This window comes from Taudactylus pleione, unplaced genomic scaffold, assembly GCF_031769625.1.
Source record: "Taudactylus pleione unplaced genomic scaffold, aTauple2 ptg000286l, whole genome shotgun sequence".
Classification (NCBI taxonomy): domain Eukaryota; kingdom Metazoa; phylum Chordata; class Amphibia; order Anura; family Myobatrachidae; genus Taudactylus; species Taudactylus pleione.
Window position 1 is genome coordinate 2,201,605 of NW_028284688.1, and position 20,922 is coordinate 2,222,526.

General features: G+C 37.2%; 1 pseudogene; it reads left to right on the plus strand.

The window, feature by feature from the left end:
- The first annotated feature begins 19,582 nt into the window (after nt 1–19,582).
- On the plus strand, nt 19,583–20,521 carry LOC148511995 (olfactory receptor 2B8-like; annotated as a pseudogene).
- The last annotated feature ends 401 nt before the right edge of the window (nt 20,522–20,922 follow it).

The following is a 20,922-nucleotide window of genomic DNA, read 5'->3' on the forward strand; positions in this document are numbered from 1 at the left end:
CACAGCGGTACAGTGCACCAGAACAGTACAAACAATAGAAAAATATATTTATAAATTTGCAGCTCAACTCACACTGTGGCAATTCAAATTACTTTTACTATATTATGTACGTGAGTAATAAACCCACAGGGCTATAGTGCATACAGGTTATGTAAACTTAAAAATATATATTTTTTAAACTTTTTTTGCAACTGACAAATTACAGTACACACTGCATGTGAAAGCACAGCCACTTTAGTTGGACACAGAACAAACAATATAATGAATAGAGTACATCATAGCACACAACAGCATGCCTTGTATACACTGGACACAGCATAGCCAATTTAACCAGCAGAGTACAGTGCAGCACACAACAGTCTGCCTTGATTAAACTATATAATGTGCAGCCACTTGTTATGAGTCTGGACACAGTGCAGCACACTGCAGTTTGCCTTGTTTTCACTATACACAGCACAACCACTTATTTGAGTCTGGACACAGCACAGTCAGTTTAATCAGCAGAGTACAGTACAGCAATCAGCAGCATGCCTTTTATACAGTATATACAGCACGGCCACTTGTTAATGGTCTGGACACAGCACAGTCAATTTAACCAGCATGGTACAGCACAGAACACAGCAGCATGCCTGAGAACTGAGAGAAATGGTATTAAATCACTGCTGCAGGTCCTTATATAGAATCAAAAACCCATGAGAATCCGACTCAGGGAGGATGACATTTTGCCTTGATTTGGAATCAGAGTCTGGCAAGATCACCTGAGCCATGGTTCAGATTGACTCGGATCCTAGAATTTCAGACACATTTCAGTTTGAGGTAATCTGAACCGCTCATCACTGATAATAATAATAATAATAATAATAATAATAATAATAATTAATTATTAAAATAAAATAAACATTTTGAGGTGCTTTAAATGTGTGAGATGCTAGCAATGTACATATGGTTCATGTTACATAATAAAAAAGAAAAAGATAAATAATAGAAAATATAGAAAATTCAAGATTCCATAAACTGTAACAACTTTGGAAGTACTATATAGCCTGATTTTCTCTGTAAACTTAAATTTATGGACATGACCATCATCCTCTTAAACAGAGAATTTTGGAGGATGTGGGTTATATCGGAAATGCTTAATAGGACCTTGGGAGATGCAAAAATGAACAATAGCAAGACCTTTCTGAAAGTGCCCAGTGGTAGTTCAAAGAGTCTCAAAGTCTTTAGACTTCAAAGGTCAGTCTGCTGTTTAGAGGTAGATGCCGCAACTAAATACACATATTTCTAATGAGTTGAATGGCTAATAATGGAAAATATTATTATTATAAGCTAATGTCAACTAAACAATCTACATATTAGTTCTACAAACATAGATCAGTCCAGCCACAATGAATTAGGTACAGAATATACCATCATATGAAATATAATAAGGCAAAACAAATTAAATGTGATAAATAATTTGTATTAAATAGTGATGTGCAGTTTGCTTTCCATGGAATACAAACACACCTGAATTTTGTTTCACTTACCAAAACAAGGCAAAATTAATCTTCATGGCGTCGGATCTCAGGTGTTTGGATTGCATAAAAAAGCCCCTCCCTCATGATCGGGTGCCATTTAACACAAGATAATAAAAGGAGAGATTGTGGGACTGTGGGCTGCAGAATTTTGAGGCACTAAAAACACCAGTAGGAGTAAAGCATTGTGTTAAAGCCAATAACAGGGCACTGTGAAATAAAAAATTGCCAATAGGCCACAGTGTATAACTTAAAGGGGTTATGTGTGATTAAAAAATGCCATAGAAGCCATGTGAGTAACTGTACTGTGTATTTAATGCTAGACACTGTGGTAAAAACACTGTGCTATGCGTTGAGGCACTGTGTTAAAAAATTTAATTAAAATGCCATTAATGTGGACCTGCACCTTTTTATCCAGGAAATCTATCACTGCAGTATACTTTATTGTTAATTATTTGCACAACAAATAGTACAATCTACTGTGTTTGAGACTGCTACACCCCAAGAAGACTCCTTTGTTTTAACAAGTTTCAGAGATACGTCTAAAACAAAAGATATGCAATCTTTTCTAATTGAATTGAAATATTATATTGTGTATTTCAACAAGTGTGTGTTCAGTTCAGACAAGTAATGCAGGGTATATTACTTTTGTGTGCGAGGTGATGTTCCACCCTTTATCTGGACCAGAAAAACTATTTTCACAAAGACCTATTCCTCCAAGTTCATGTAAAAAACAATTGCCAATGTTTTTTAAAAACAAAAAACAAAAACAAAGCCATTCTACAAAATTTCATAGTGTGTTATCCTTTCAGTGTAAGCTATGGTGTGTGTAGTGGTGTTCCACCCTTATTCCACACTCCAAAACTATTTTCAAGTGTACAGTGTACAGTATATAACCAGTATGAATAAAAATGGATTTTGACCAAGCACTCCTTGTCCATTTGTCCATTTATCCATACTGTAGATTATTATTATTATTATTATTATTATTATTATTATTATTATTATTATTATTGTTATTATTGTTATTATTATCATTATTTATATGGTGCCTTACAAATGACGTAAACAAATTGGTTAACCAGTGACTTACAGTATAATACAATACAGGACATGGATAATATATATTGCTCTATTAGTGACCATAATACCCAGATAAGCAATAGAGCAAAGTAACCGAGTGTTAGGTGCCCTAGTGGGGAGTAAGAAGTACATGAAAGTAGAGTAAGGAGAAGCACAAGAGGGTAGATTGCCCTGTTCTAAAGAGCTTACATTCTAAAGGGGAGGGGCAGACAAACAGGTGTGACACAGATGGGGTAGGCAGGGAGGAAGGAATATGTAGTAGCAAGATAAGATGAGAGATTTATGAAAAGTAAATAAAATGAGGGAAATTAAAAGTGTAAAAACATTTTAGATACAAATTATATTTCATATGCTTTCAATGCCAAAATTATTTTCTGCACACTTTATTTATGAATCCGTTAAAAATATTATTTCAAACAGGTCAATAAATTAATTCTATTATGTTAACCGTACAGTTTCTATACAAAAAAATCAATATCAGTAATGACATGTGAACCTTTTTATTTACAAGATCTACTACAAACACTTTAAAGGTGACATGAAAGAAAATCAAAAAAAAAAAATAATAATAATAAAACAAATGTTGATTTGTAACATGCATTACCATCAAGTTTTTAAGCTATTTGTGTTAGCTTAATTTTGTGCATACATTATTTACAAAGCATATATTATTTTGACTGTAAATAACATTATTTAAAACACAATATTTTCAAATTTTAATTCCTATGAAAGCAAATAATTTAGATATTTTAAAATGAGTATTAATGTTTCAAACAAAACAAAAAACCCCCACTGTAATGTAGTTAGTTTTTTTCCTATAATTTATAATGTTAAGTGAGACTGTTGCATTACTTCAAAATATCTTCTATTTTTAGACTACAGATGCACTAAACAAAACATTATGTGATTATACACACTTTTGCACACAAGAACCAATGTTAAAGTGGTCAAGCAGTCAGGAAGCCATATGTAAAAAATCCCCAGAAAATTTAGTTAGAATGTGCTAAAGTACATGCATTCATACACACAAAATAGGAGCAGATGTGTGACTCTTAAGGTATGGATATTAAATTGAAATACACCAGATAAATATTATTGCCTAAAGCCATTACCAAAAAGCTGGAGCTGTATTTCCTTACTGTATGTCTTGCTTTTATATTTAGCTACAAAAATGTTATTGACATGTATTTCTTTATTTCATGTGTGCTATCTTAATAACCTTCTGATGCACCATGACCAACATTAAGTGTGGAGCTGTTCATCCACTTTCTGAATTTTTACTATGATCGTATCAACATCATACACAAGGATTTCATTTTGTTGAAGCTCCTTAGCCATCATGCTGGGTATGTCTGTCACATAGACAGCAAGTCTGGAATTGATATGTTGACTTTGGGCACTTTTGAGACATGTAAGATCTTCTAAAATGTCTTTAGACATCTAGTTACACTAGTAAAAAGACAGTTTAATAATATTTAAACTCTGTAATTTTCCGTTCGCCTGGGCACTACTTACACATCTTACACTTGATGCACCTATAAAACCCTTTATTTCTGGGCAATAACCTATTCCCATCCATTGGGAGAGTGCTGGCGACTAAATAATTTTTTACATTTGCAGATTTTCTGTAAATAAAGCTTGGAGTGGGAGTCAGAACTTTTCTCAAACACTCATCTGCAACATGTTCCAACATAGAGTGAATAGATCACTGATTGTAGAAAAAATCTTTTCTGCTTCTACACATGGTTTCATACAATCTGGAGATTGTACTTACCTGGCTTGTTACCATCTGGCATGGATATATCACTCCCACTTTTTATTATATGTTGTACTATTAAAAGGTTATTTATATCCACATCTTGTGCTTTCTCTCATCTATATATATATATTAGGGATGTGCAGGCTCGGATAGGTTCGAGTTTGCACGTGGAGTTCAGATTTTTCCCTCCAAAAAAATGGAACTCAGAAAGAGGCAAAACATCATCTTGCATGGACGAACATCATCATTCCTGGACTTTTGTCCAGGAATGATGATGTTCATCCATGCAAGATGACGTTTTGCCTCTTTCTGAGTTCCGTTTTTTTGGAGGGAAAAATCCGAACTCCACGTGCAAACTGGAACCTATCCGAGCCTGCACATCCCTAAAATATATATATATATATATATATATATATACATCTGATGAATGGGAAAGTTGTGTTGGATACATTGATAAATAAACCTTTATGAGCCTGTAACAAGCTTGTTTGATGTAAGCGTGCAGTAAGCATAATTTTTTATTTCTTGATACACATAAGGTGTACTCATCTCCACATTCCAGAGCACACCCCTTGGGAACTGCTGGAATATCCCTATCCTTACTGCATATAATAACTGTAATAGTTATGTAATATATTGCATTTGTTTCTGTTTTTTATATTATGTAATTCTGTGATGAAGCCCTGAGGAAATAGGACAAGTACCTCAAGACATCACAACCATTATTAGGATTTATTGAACTTTTACCTCTGAGCACTATAAGGTTGTTCCTTTTGTATCTATTGAAAAGAGTCCAACTGAGAGTATTTTTCACAAACTGAGAGATTTCCATGAACTGTCCTTGACACTGTAAAATGAAGAGAGCACTAATTCAGTAAGTTCCATAAACAAACTGCCCATGACCATTAGGTAAATTATAGGCACATATCTAGTCAAGGAAGGGAAAAGAGAAAATAGTGAGGGAGATTTTGGTGGAATGGGGTATGAGAGAAGATTGTAAATGAGAGATAACACAACATGTGGGGAGTATTAAATAAAAGATAAGATAGATATGATATGTGAGAGGTGCTTAGTTAGAATAACAGAGTGGGTAGACACATATTTATACCCCTTAATTACAAGTCACTGAAGAAATAATTGCTTTCCAATCTAATTGTGGTTACATAGCACAAAAAGCTATATTATTAAATGAAAAGTATAACGCGCTGTGATCTAGACAATTAGCACAAAAAGCAAGTAAATACAAAGGTACAAACCGATACATACGTGTGTGCACTGGTCCAGTATCCACTATTTCAATCCTGAATCTGCGGTTACCGTCACCCAAGGATATTGAGTAATGACTGACTACTGCCCCAGCTCACAAGCCTATATTCGGTACAGATTTCAGAGACAACAAAGGCACAGAATAACAGATGCTCATTGGTTCTTGCTTTAGGTCACTCCGTTCATTGGTTATTTCATATGGTATCATCAGAGGTATGGATCAGCTTTCCAACAGCTTCTTTGTGTAGGTTTTCCCTCTGAAGAACTGGTTTAAACTAGCCATAAGACACTACATACAGAGGTATACATTCTAATCACTTATTCCCTATAATCCATAACTTACGCTTATGCATGATGTGATCTCCTTGCTGATTGAACTGGAGATTTGCAAATAAACAGGGATTTAGAATGGTACCAAACATGACATGTATACTAGCTTCTGTACCTTAAGTATCATATACATACATTTCACAACATAATTATTAACTAACAAAACCTCTAATATTAAGCTTAATGTGAGGGAACCTTTTTATAAGTGCATGCATGTGTGAGTGTGAGATAGTTGTGTAAATTCGCTGGTATGCATTGTGCATATTTTTATTTATGTATGTCTTTTGTATAATGTAAATGTGCGTAGTGCGTGTGTATGCATGTGAATACACATACGAGCATCTATGTGTGAGCATATAAGTCTATGTATGTGCATTATGTGAATCAGTGTATGTGTAATCTATATATATTTAATATTTGGTTTGCCTAAACCAAATTCCATGGTGTAAGGGTGTTCTTCTTAGAGGTGACCAGCAGACCTTTGCTGGGTCTTGAAGACTGCTAGCTCATCAAAGGCTTTTCTCTACTTGTTTGAAGTGCAAATATCAGTTCCTCTATGCAGGTTTCTGACAATGGCTTTTAACTCTGCATTTAGAACACTTCCTCTGAGCATATCAGTCTCTGTGTTACACTTCAATTGCCACAGACATATCATATCTGTATGCGGAGCTTCTCAATAAATATATATATATATAAAATATATATCCTTTTTCAATAAAGCGGCACTCTCAGGCTTTGATGATAGTGCAAAAAAAGTATTTTACTGCATCAATGTTTCGGGGTCTTCCCCCTTCGTCAGGACATACATACATAGTGAAAACCAAACAATTTATACTTACAGACAGTGACAGTGAACACCTGCAGTGCGCCATCCCGGTTTCTGGTGTCCAGCGTTCTACTTCCGGTTTCCGACTATGATGTCACACGGGAAGTGACGCTTGCCGGGTCCACAGACTGGCTTGGCTGCTAGGGGTGAAAAATACAAGTGTTTTAACACAGTGTTAGTTGTCCACATTTTATGTAGACAGCATATTAAAAATATAAAGAGTTAACCAACGGACATTTGCATATTTATATTTATTACATTATCGTGACTTAATATCTTAATAACTATAAAACTTTCTTTACATTATGAAATTAATATATACCAATACAATTCAGAAATCCCTTGTACAAGCTCGCCATATTGTGGTAACACATGATATAGTTATTTACCTCAATTATACATCCAATATTTTAAATAATAACTGCCTGCTTATACTGTACATTATTATAAATCATTACTAAATCCATGATAAATATATATATCATTTTATTGATCAAAGCTTGTGCTAACTAACCCTTATATCTTATAATAAAAAACTATTTAAATTAAGGGCTTCATTCAAATCAAAAGGGCTGACAGTATTTAAAGTGAAAATCCACTTGTTTTCAATCTGTAACAATCTTTTAGCCCTATCGCCCCCTCTTATGGTCCAAGGGACATGATCTATCATGCGGTATCATAGCATGGCCATAGTGTGTTTTGCTTCCATAAAATGTCTTGCCACAGATTGATCGCTATTGCCCTGTGATAATGCTGATCTTATGGCTGCCCTATCCTGAGCCATCCTTTCTTTAAATTGTCTTTCTGTCTTGCCCACCTAGTGTAACCCACATGGGCAAGACAGAAGATATACCACAAACCTTGATGTACATGTCAAAGCATGCTTGATTTTGTAAATTTTACCTGAATATGGATGGTTAAATTTATCCCCTGTAATCAAATAGATGCAGGTTACACATCCTAAACACTTATGGCAACCTGCTTTTCTGGCCAGAAAATGTGTATTTAATGTGCCTATACCAGTAACATCTGTCCGTACTAGTAAATCTTTTAAATTAGCTCCCCTAGAGTAGCTTGGTAATAATTTACTATCCTTTAATATTTTTAGCTGCGGATCTGATGTAACTATGGGCCAAAGTTGTTTCGCACCTTTTGTAATAACCTGACTCTTTTGAGAAAACTGATTAACCCATGGTATAACATTCAATTACGAACTATCTTTATCCTTCTCTCATAGTAGTGTAGCCCTATCAACCTGTGTAGCTTTCTTTCTGGCTCCCTCAACCAATTTTTTTGAGTAACCTCTCTCTAAAAAAATTTTTGACATGGTCTCCAACTGGACATTTCTCTCATTAGGGTCGCTATTTATACGACAAACTCTGAGAAATTGAGAGTAAGGTAAGCTAGACACCATCGATCTTGGATGACAACTTTCAAATCTTAATAAAGTGTTCCTGTCCGTAACTTTCGTGTACATTTTTGTGTAAATTTTATTATCTCTTACATTCAAATTAACATCCAGGAAATTTATATCATCCACACTCAGGACCTCATTCAGAGTTGGTCGTTGTGGCCACACGGTCGTACGCCACCGATGTTCGCTAAAATGCGCATGCGTAAAGTTCTCAATGTGCGTGCGCAAACTAGCTGTTATGATCAGAAATTTCTCTCTCCTTGAACACAGCCAGGTCGTTAGTTTGAGTGACAGAATGAAGCATTTGTGGGTGGTAACAGGGGAAGGTGCTTGAAAACAGGGGAGTGGAGATCCGAACGCAGGCGTGCCTAATTATGCGAACGACATTTAATGGGAGTGCATATTTAACAAAGTAGTGTCATGGCACACGTGACATGGGTGGTTTGTACACTGACTTGATCATAGTGCTTATGGTCAACCTTAAGCTCTACAACCAGCATCGATGGTTCCCGATGCTCGCGATTAATCCTTATATCCCAGGAGATGATGTGTGATGTGAACGAGAAGGGGGCGTGATTTAGTCTTACGGCTGCTTCTTACCCTCGGTCGTTCAGCAAACGATCTCATCTTAGGACCGCAACTTGTGATCGCTTCATTTGCATATCTGGCCCCTTTCCCCTACGACCATGTGGCCGCAACAACCGACTCTGAATGAGGTCCTCAGTGCCATAGTTAATTTAGCTGGACTTAGAGTCAAATTGTGTTGTTCTATTAATGATTCCAATGCATCCCTTGTTCCTGACCAAAAAATTAAAAGATCGTCTATGTAACGCCAATATTTTAAAATGTGTTGGTTGGTCTCTTTAGAACCAAAAAATAGTGCTTTCTCCACCAGGAACAAGATCCTATTGCACAACCTGTTTTCTGAAGAAAATAATTTCCATCATACACAAAGTAATTTTAGAAAAAATTCTATCTCAGGACCCTTATATAATATGTTGTCCTCAATCAATGAGCGTACCACCTCTACACCTGCCCGATGTGGAATGCAGGTGTAGAGGCTCACTATGTCAATACTAGCAAGAATGAAATCATCCGGTACTATATTGATTTGTGCTAAATCACATAATAGGGTAGAAGTGTCTTTAAGATGGGTAAAAGTATTTAACTATGCAAGGTTGTAAAAAAGCATACAGGTAAATTGCCAATGGTTCACATAAAGAGACCCTGGCAGAGATTATCGGTCTGCCAGGGGGTTTCTCTATGTTTTTTTGGATTTTTGGAATAATGTAGAAAAGTGAAGATTTAGGACATTCCACTTGTAATGCTTTTTGCACATATTTTGTTATAATATCATTAGATACTGCAGATAACAGTAAAAAATTAAGCTCTTTTTTAAATTCTAATGTCGGATCCTGGTCCAACCTCATATAGGTATTACCATCAGCTAAAAGTTTTGTGCATTATTCCTTATATAAATCAATATCCAAAACTACCACCCCTGCCCCCTTATCAGCACCTCTGATGACTATATCACATCTATCTTGCAACGATTTAAGAGCAATGCTTTCATTGCATGACAAATTATTATAACCAGTTCTTGCTATGTTATGGGGAACTTCTTCCAACATCCTAGAAAATGTTTTTATTGATGGGTTGAAGGTTTGTGGATCAAAGGTAGATGGAGTACCGTGTCTTCTGATCTGTGCGGGAACATCTGAAATCTCAGAAATCTTTTTCACCTGTTGTTTACTGTAAAATTCTTTCAATCTGAGATTTCACTGCAATTTATAACTGTCTATCTTCCATTGGAAAGGGTTATGTTCATTAGTAGGAATAAAGCTCAAACCCTTATTTACCACTCTAATCTCATCCATAGATAGAGGAGTCTTGGAAAGATTAAAGACTAGATTCTGCATCCCTTGGGAGGTCTGTTGCTTCCGCTGCCTTTCCGATTGCCAGCCACGCCTGGCTGGTTTGCTCTTGAACCTGCTCATGAGTTGCGGGTGTCCACCCCTAAAGGGATAGATTGACTCACAGAAGGGTGTGCCTGCGGACTGTCATTGTCACTGGCTGATGTGCTAGATTGATCAATCCATCTCCCGCCCATGTGACGTGTTCTTCCCCATCCTTGTTTCGCTTCTCCTGCGGGTCGGCTAGTGGTATAGAGCCAGTTGTACACTCTGTGTTGGGAGTAGTCCAACTGCACTTTGTTATATTTTTCCTTTTTATATCGGATAAGGTCTTTCCGATAAGAATCAATTTGCAATTTTAATTTCTCCATCCAATTTGTATCAGAATCCACTGTAAAGCTATTTCCATGTTCTGTTTCAAACATGGTTATTTTTTTTTAATGATGTTAAGCTCCCTAGTGGATTCCTCTATGACCAAAAGCATCAGATCCATGGAGCATTTATTGAGGATAGAGATCCATTTAGTACAAAATGGGGCATTATATCTCCCAATAGTTGGTGTGTTATGGACTCTAAATCCTCTGGGGATCTGTTTCATGTGATAATATTCTGATAACATCAACCCATGATACAAATAGTCAACCTCGCACTTCTTCATTCTAAGCAACTCTCTGAATAAATCATCATTTGTGGCATTTTCTGCTGTTTCAAAAATGGCACCACTATATAGAATGTTCGATGCCTCCATATCGGAAAAACTAAAAACATCTTGGGTATCGCATTGCAGCATAAATGTTGCTGATTCCACCGCATCATTTTCTGCAGCAGACATAATTAATATACCACTAATACTCAAAGCAACCAACTGCAAATCTCAATAATTTTGTAACAGCAGCACAGGCAATATAAATCCCCACAAGTGCAGTCTTGTATAATGGCCAAAAAACTGTATAAGCCACTAATATATTATAATGCAGTCCGATATACTTAAAAAAGTGTCTTAGTGAAGTGAGAAAAAAAGTGTGACATATATTCCAAAAAAGAAAAAAAAAATTGATGATAACACAGTCCTGTCCATAAAGAATGAAAATAAGCTCCTTAGGTGCCTTGTGTGCTAGAAGACTGTCATTGCATCGCAATACAAATCATCTGCTAAATATATAAGTAACAAGATCACCGGCACTCTTGTCATGAGCAATAAAGGCAAATCCTGCTGAGGTGCTCACCCTGGGGCATGACACCCCTCCATGTATACTTTTTCAATAAAGCGGCACACTCAGGCTTTGATGATAGTGCAAAAAAAGTATTTTACTGCATCAACGTTTCGGGGTCTTCCCCCTTTGTCAGGACATACATACATACATAGTGAAAACCAAACAATTTATACTTACAGACTGTGACAGTGACACCTGCAGCATGCCATCCCGGTTTCCGGTGTCCAGCATTCTACTTCCGGTTTCCGACTATGATGTCACACCGGAAGTGACGCTTGCCGGGTCCACAGACTGGCTTGGCTGCTAGGGGTGAAAAATACAAGTGTTTTAACACAGTGTTAGTTGTCCACATTTTATGTAGACAGCATGGATTTAGTAATGATTTATAATAATGTACAGTATAAGCAGGCAGTTTTTATTTAAAATATTGGATGTATAATTGAGGTAAATAACTATATCATGTGTTACCACAAGATGGCGAGCTTGTACAAGGGATTTCTGAATTGTATTGGTATATATTAATTTCATAATATAAAGAAAGTTTTATAGTTATTAAGATATTAAGTCACGATAATGTGATAAATATAAATATGCAAATGTCCGTTGGTTAACTATTTATATTTTTAATATGCTGTCTACATAAAAAGTGGACAACTAACACTGTGTTAAAACACTTGTATTTTTCACCCCTAGCAGCCAAGCCAGTCTGTGGACCTGGCGAGCGTCACTTCCAGTGTGACATCATAGTTGGAAACCGGAAGTAGAACGCTGGACACCAGAGACTGGGAAGGCGTGCTGCAGGTGTTCATTGTCACAGTCTGTAAGTATAAATTGTTTGGTTTTCACTATGTATGTATGTCCTGACGAAGGGGGAAGACCCCGAAACGTTGATGCAGTAAAATATTTTTTTTGCACTATCATCAAAGCCTGAGAGTGCCGCTATATTGAAAAAAGATACATGGAGGGGCGGCATGCCCCAGGGTGAGCACCTCAGCAGGATTTGCCTTCATTGCTCACGACAAGAGTGCCGGTGATCTTGTTATTTATATATATATATATATATATATATATATATATGCAAACACACACAGATGTACGCAGGGAACCTGTTTCTCACACAGTTGACTAAACCTTGAATGTTTTATATATATATATATATATATATGCATCTGTGTGCATTGGATTTCGCCGATGCAAAGCATGCATCCAATTTACTGTTTACCAAGCAACAGAAGACTAGATCATCAGATAATAATTGCTAACATTCACATCCAATTACTTGACTTCAACACACACAATTTTAGTACCTGAAAAAAATTAGCCAGGTAGACAACAAAGTCTCCAGACTCAGCTGTAGTAGGTTTCCAATGTCAGAAAATTAGGAAATGGAGACTGCCAATGCCATGGCATCAGATTATAGCAACCACCCCAGTGAGAGATCATACACCAAGAATGTCTTTGTTGAATACAGCACAAGGGCATGAATGAAGAAAGGCAGGATAGGACCAGTCAGCATATTATAATCACTAGAAGCAAACACTGGGGGGTTCTGAGGCAACTTTCTTTCTAGAGTAGCTGGGCATATCCCTCCACTCCCATTCCAGCCATGGGAAGGAGCACAGCTGCAATGTGGAGTCGCAGGACCTACCAGTGGATGGGGGGAGCAGATCAGTGTGGAGTCACAGCCATAGTCATGGACAATAGGGTTCAGGCAGCCAGCACAGAAGTCAGCATGCGGAGGGAGCTTCAGGTGGGGCACCACTGCTCAAAACAATCCTTAGATCCCACCACCAAAGAGGGGAGCCAACAAGGAAAGGAGGGCTCTCTGACAAAGAGGCTTAAGTGGGTCTCCACATGGGGTCACACCTGCAGGAACCTAAGCACAACACCACAGGTAGGACCTGCACAGGAGAAGCCCAGCATGTGTTCCAGGGAAATATAGCAGACATAATCACTATGGCTCCGCTGTCCGTGCACACCACAGGGTTCCTATAGCACAGGGGATATGGTCCTGTTGATACACAAAAACTGCAGCTGAGGAGCCACAAGACTAGGTCAAGTGGAAAAGGCAAAAGCAGACACCACACAGTAGATCTACTAGCAGGCAGACAATCCCAGTGGGTTCCAGCAGTTTTGTGCCAAACAGGGTGTCTGATGGCCAGACTCCTGGGTATTATAAGACTTCAGGACAGGAAAAAGTATACTCAGGCTCTCTGAGTGCAGAAGAACATAGGAAGATAAAAAGCAGCCTGGCAAACTGTGTAGGAGAAGAGAATGTCTAGGGATTCCCTGTATGGCATTAGGAGCCAAGCTAAAAAGCAGCCATGCTGGATGGCCTGCCCCACCAGAAGTCATGTAGCATTTTATTATACCTAATGCATGTTGTAGCCTACCATTATTTTGGAGTCATAAAGGTTAATACAGCGTTCAAAGTGGAAATTTGTAAGTGTAGGTATGGCATATTTTGAACACAATGGCCCCCAACAGGAATAAAAACAACACATTGGCCCCCACTGGATAAAAATAATAAAACACACATTAGTCACCCCAGCCCCCCACAGAAGACTGGTGGCAGTGTGCTTGCTCTAAATAAGTTTTGTCTTTTCTACGAACTTTTTAAATGGTTGTGCAATGTAGTGGGGTGCTTGGTGTAAAAACCTGTAGTTATCAGCTTGTGGGTGGTCCAGAGAAAAAGAAAGGACTCCCCGAATCTTTGGCAGATGCCATTCCACAACTGTGCATGTGCAGTAGCCACCACTAGAGTCCAAGCTGTACTGTCTAGTGGTGGTCTCAATGAGCTTCTAGGTATGGTAAGCCTGTGCTGGTGACAATCTAATTATATACTAGCGGTGATTCGATCAGTGCCATACTTCTGTTCCTACTGTATGCAGTGGCCATGTTAGTAGTAATGGTGTGGGATCTCGAATAGGGCTTTTATCCTGGCAGTGGCCATCTTTTTGGCTCCTGATTCTTCCTATGTGTATGGATATTTTGTTAGTAGTAGTGGGCTTTCCAAATTATGACTAGAGCCTGGCAGCGGCCATTTATTGGTTTGTAAACTGACGATGCTGCTAGCTGCAAATGTAACTTCATGGACAGTAGAAGTGCTGGTACAGTTTGTCATACAAACATTTCTAGCATTGGGTTAAAACTAAAAGTTCTAAAATTGACCATGAGGAGCAACTTAATATAATCTCCCAGGAAGAGAGTCTCCCTGGTAAATCAGAACGCAAAGGGCTGCCTTTATGTTTTTGGTGTAATTATACATTTGAGACTTAAAATAACTAGGGTATAACACACTCAGGAATAATGTAGCTGTATTAATATGGGCTCTTCTGATAGATGAGAAACCATTACTGAACATTTGCTGGAGTCTGTAGCCAGTATAAGGTAAGTCTTCTCAGCATTTCCAATGCAAATCTTTAGGCAACTTTTTTAATCAAGTTATCAAATCAGTTCTGTAGAATTATTTTAGAATCAGATAATATTTGTAGTATAAAATGCAATTAGATTTTTGATAATTTAGATTAATCTATGTTTGCTTTGAAATAGGTTCATTTTAGAGACATATTTTAGTGACAACAAAATTGTTATGTGCAGAGCACATTACTAGGCATGAGTACAATTTATTTTTATTTAAGTCAAGTTTAATGCAGTAAGAGTGGGTACAATGCTGTAGCTATTATTTCACAAACACAAGTATGATTAGAATTAAATTCACACACTATTTGCATGTACAACCTCACTCAGGGCCTAATTCAGAGATGGGTGCAAATCCTGTAGCAACTGCGTCTTTGTTAGCAGTGACTGTGAGAAGATATGCAAATATTGTAGCCCACAGGATTTATATGGCGATGCCACCGACGGCTTAGCATACCCAAACCCATGCACCCAAAGTAACAGCATCGGGCACAGATCAGTCAATTATCAAAGTTTTGAGTAACCCTCTGGTTATTATTATTTCCAAACTTTTTTAGAGAGCACCTCCTGTGGTCCATACAGAGGGCAAAACAATAAGACAGTGCAGGGTAAAACAGTACAGATTATTATGATAAGGGAAAAATGGTCGAGACAGGCTTCTGTACCAGTGAATAATATATTATGGAGGTGCGTGTACCCCAATAGTAGGAATTATACATCTCAATATTTGTAAGATCCTGGGGCATGCTGCCAAGGACAAAAATAATCTTATACAGAAGAAATGGAAGAAACAGAAATGTCCTCTTTGTTGGCCACTTTAAGATATTAATCAAAATGAACTTTTAATTATTTAAATTAAAATAATATGCAATCTTCAGTGAAATATTGAATATCAATATAAACATAGTGAAAGTTATTTAAAATATCAGAACACAAGTTCTTAATGTGAATAATAAAGATTATTTATCTTATCAAAACATCTTTGTTGTTATTATATGATGGCTTGTCTTATTATTCCACCTCTACATATAGTGGCTGCTAAACATAAATATTTGTAGAAAAATATTAAATCAAATTATGATACAGTATAGTTCAAACTGTCCATAGATCAAAAATAGCAAGCAAGTGATGCATTTAATTGGGACCAATTATGTGTGGAATGGTACTGGTATGACGTACCTATTTTACAATAATCACTGCATCACTTAGCTTACTAAAAATACATAATTATTATGGCCATACAGTGTCTACAAATATTTATTAACTGGTACATAATAATTAACATCCATATAGCAGGTATTGATAACTGTTAAAGATACAGCTTGCTATGCTTGGATTTATCCAAAAAATGAGCAGTAACCTCAAGGATACAATGTTGCACTAACACCATGTGTGAGAATTTAAGTTGGTAAAAATTGTAACTATGTAAAAATAATAACGTCCTATAGATGTCATTATGAGCCCTTGGTATGAGGATCCTACAGAAGCAAAAGCATGAGACAGAGAATTTCACTGTCTCACTGTAAGGATTTTATTAAGAGTAAGAACAGTAGAACCTTGTAGATATTTTGCCTTTCAAATGAACCTAATTATATAATTCATAACAATAACACCAAGTAGCAGGTTATATTAAACAGAGGGGAAGACAGCATAATGTGTTGCTGAATTATCCGCATTTACAGGTTATGGGTAAGATGTTAATTAATTAGTACTGGTCAGGACCCTTGTTTAGCTGACATTATCGATCATATTTAACAGTGCTACTTTTTGATTGGATGAAGGTTGAATGGTCTCAGTCGCTGTAGGATATATGTGCCATCATTCAATAATTAAATAGGAATGTGCAGATATCATAGAAATTAGTATTCAACTAACATGCTACCCAATAGCTGTTTGTTATTAAGGTATTTATTATGAATTCAAAGGATCAAACAGTATCTCAATTCATTAATAGGTAAACTTGGGCTCAATATTAATCCTGACATTAAGTTAAGTTAAGCAGCATTATTTAAATGGGCATTGCATCAGCCCAAAGTTATGTTGGATCGTGCAGTGCGCATGTCTATATTCCTATAGCAGTGACCGTCTTGCTGTGACCGGCAGACATATCACTGTATAATGTCTGTTGTAATGTGAAAATAGCTTACTTGTCTTTACACCTTATAATTATCAGATATGTGTGCTGCATGATCTTACACAACTTAGGGCTGATGTAATGCCCATCTAAATCATGCTGTTAGACTCAGCTTAATGTCAGCTTGAGCTCACCTATTAACAAATTAGGAATATAGACATGCTTCTGCTACCTTTCCTGTACATCACTAAACACAGGGAATGTCCTCAGTGCTGCAACTTGCTGGATTGTATCCCTCTGGAAACCTGCCAAGTCTCCTATGATGTCTGCACTCCTGTAGAGAGTATGGTATATTTTTGTTATGGAGTGTATGACCAGTATACAATTCCTCCAATTCAACTTCAAGAACTGACTTTTCACTTGCTGGCTAATATACCCCACCTCTTGACATGTGCCATTGTAAAGAGATAATCAATGTTATTCACTTCACATGTCAGTGGTTTTAATCTTATGGACACCAGGGGCACCAAGAGGGGGGTGGGAACGGGTACTACTTACCTGGGCACAGGCTTGCTGGAGGTGCCTGGTGGGGGCCCGGATCTGATGCTGTTCCCCCCTTCTCTCTGTCAGCTGATCAGCCCAGCAAACACTGCTCTGTGCTGGGCTGCAAAGGGAGAATGCTTGCTGCAGAGCACCAGCTGCAGTCTCCTATGCCTGTGGGGGGAGCGATCATCCTGATCACACCTTCCCTGGATTTGCGCTGGGCTGAGGGGCAACTATATTTTATTCTTAAGCGGACATGGCCATGCCTCCATTGATTAGACTACATCGCCTTCATCCAGGCCCGGGATGGTTCTTGGTGGCCCTGATGGCCACTATAGTTGTATAGGGCAGCACAGACGGTGTAATGGTTAGCATTACTGACTCCTAGCACTGAGGTCATGGGTTTGATTGCCACCATGGCCCTACCTTTGCTGAGTTTGTATATTATCCCTGTGCTTGCATGGGTTTCCTCTGGGTACTTCGGTTTCCTCCCACACTCCAAAAATATACTGGTAGGTTAATTGGCTCCCAACACAAAATTAACCCAAGTGTGTCTGTGTGTGTGCATGTCATAGGGAATATAGAGTGTAAGCTCCACTGGGGCAGGGACTGATGTGAATGGCCAAATATTCTCTGTACAGTGCTGCAGACCATGTGTGTGCTATATAAATAACTGGTAATAAATAATATGTCTATAGAGTCATGTTAATCCCACCTCATTTCCCCTTCTATTTCCCTTAATTTCCTTCCTCACCCCTTCTCTTTAGCTACCATGTTCCTTTGCATTTATCTAAAAACCTGGCAATCAAATAATTTTTTATTTGTTCATATACCAGTTTTTCCATTAGATTACACATGTTGTCCCTTGTGTGGGACCTGTACTAGTGTTTACTATGTAATGTATCTCCTTGGTGCCTTAGTTAATGTCATTTGCAAAAAAAATTCAGATGAGAATCTGGATGGTCCTCTTCATGTATAATTGGGGTACATCCCCTGGGGGCATGCTACACTTAAGTTAACTTGACCTCACTACAGATGTTATGGGTAGTAATTCCCATCATCACTGGAGGATGCAGACCAGAACTGAATGGAGATCCAAGCAATTCCTATAGGTGTAACTGTGTGGTGACTAGGGGTTGGGTTTTTGTGGTGGTATGTAGGAGGTGATGTGATGTAGGATCAGTGATGTGAATAAATAATAATGCTACTGGGGAAATCTGAAGGCTGAAGACACCCACTGCTGGCAGTGTAGATCCAAGTGTTTTGGCAGAATACACTATAACAGATCACCATCGGGCAGCCATCAGCCATTTTAGTAAGCCTAAGGTTACTCAGAATGACCGCTGTGGCCAGGAAATCTGCATTGTAAGACACAGTCCATGACCTCAACATGCCCATTTACATCATAGTGCAGCAACAGGGTCCTGGTCACTAAGAAGGAGCTGATATTTTGGTGTCACCCCTACAATGGGTGACATCCTGTGGGGTATGCACCTTCCACACTCCTCTGATATTATGCATTGCTTTACATTGATGGAATAAAGATATACTACAAATTACTTACAATGACATGAAGCAGAAGGACTTGATGTTTCTGTGCTCATGAGCTCACAATCTAAATGAATCAAATCACACAACTCATAGCAAAGTAACAGTTGGTGAGTAAATTCAGGTAGCTATTGTTGGACTACAAGATTATCAGACTTCAATTGCTATATAAATAATAAAGCAATTTGTGTGCATCAACTAGTGATGCAATGCAATTGGAATAAGCAGTGGTAGTTGATGGCAAACACATGAAACATGATATCTTAAAATAGTCATCAAAATAAATTATTATTTAGATCCCTTGGTCCAGAAAAAAGATATTGTGCATTACCTTTTCCTAGATGTTACGTCAATCTTTTGCACCACCACAGTAGTTTTATTCTGCATTCACAAAGCTAAGATATTTTTACATTTGTGAGAAATAAATTATGTGGGTGGCAGGTCAGAGAGATGACCTAAAGTGCAAATATCAATCTATCTGCTGTCCGCATGACACCACATACTGTACTCTTTATTTTAAGTTACAGGCATTTTATCTGATGCAATATAGAGAAGATAATTACAAAGTAAAATGTAGGTGATTCATTTTTTAAAAATTTTTAGAACGTAATAATCAACATTATTGACCATAAGTCTTAAAAACATCACTGATATAATTTTCCATTTATTTATTAAAGAATGCCTTGGAAAAATAACACAGTTATTACTGAATTTATTCTTCTTGGACTTTCCAGTGATCCCAGGACACAAGTTATTCTTTTCTATGTCTTCCTGATTGTGTATATGATCATATTAATGGGAAACATCTCCATCATTACTCTCATCCTGACTGATGGCAATCTTCACACACCAATGTATTTCTTCCTTGGCAACCTCTCGTTTCTGGATCTCTGCTATTCATCTTCCACTGTGCCGAGGATGCTGAAAGATTTGATGTCTGTAAAGAAAACTATATCTTATGCTGGGTGTGCAGCACAAATGTATATTGCCCTCTCCTTAGGGGAAATAGAGTGTGTTCTGCTTGCTGTTATGGCTTATGACCGTTATGTAGCTATATGTTATCCATTACATTATACTACAATCATGAGTAAAGCGGTTTATGTGAGATTAGCCATTGGTACATAGATAAGTGGGTTTATTTTCTCTGCTTCAGTTGTTGCACTTACACTTAATGGAAATCGTTGTGACAATAATGAAATTAATAATTTTGTATGTGAGGTACCAGAAGTATTATCACTGAGTTGTGAAAATATTTTGCTTATTGAATTAGTCATTTTTGTTGTTAGTGTGATTATTCTCATAGCACCAGTCACATTTATTGTAGTATCTTATATTCAAATAATTTTAAGCATTTTAAAAATTAAATCGGCAGCTGGGCAGCGGAAAGCTTTCTCCACCTGTGGGTCTCACATGATGGTTGTGACATTGTTTTATGGCTCATGTATGGCTGCCTACATGAAACCTAGGTCAAGCACTATAGCAGGAACAGACAAATTCATTGCTATATTTTACGTAATTATTACACCAATGCTGAATCCTATGATTTATACACTTAGGAATAATGATGTAAAAGCTGCATCTCTAAAGTTTAGAATTACAAATGGCTTCTGCTGCTGAAAATATAAGGGTTATATTGATATAATTAATTTTAATGATAATTTTTACTAAATAAATTGCTTTTCATTAAAAATGAAATTTATCGTTTTTAGTACTAAATAATTTTGACATAAAAGCTTTGGTGTATATATATATATATATATATATATATATATATATATATAAAACATAGCCCAAAGTCACCTTTCGATCACTCTAAACTGTGATTTCTCAAAGCCACCAATCATCATCATATGCTTTGACCTATACTGTAGGTTGAAAAAGGCAATCTGTATAAATTAAATACTAAACTGAACAGGGTTCAACATTTATTCCTATTGCCATTTTAAGTCCATCAGTCAAAGCCACCAATTGTCATCAACTTTGACAAAGCGTTGACTAGTAAATCAACCCCTAATATC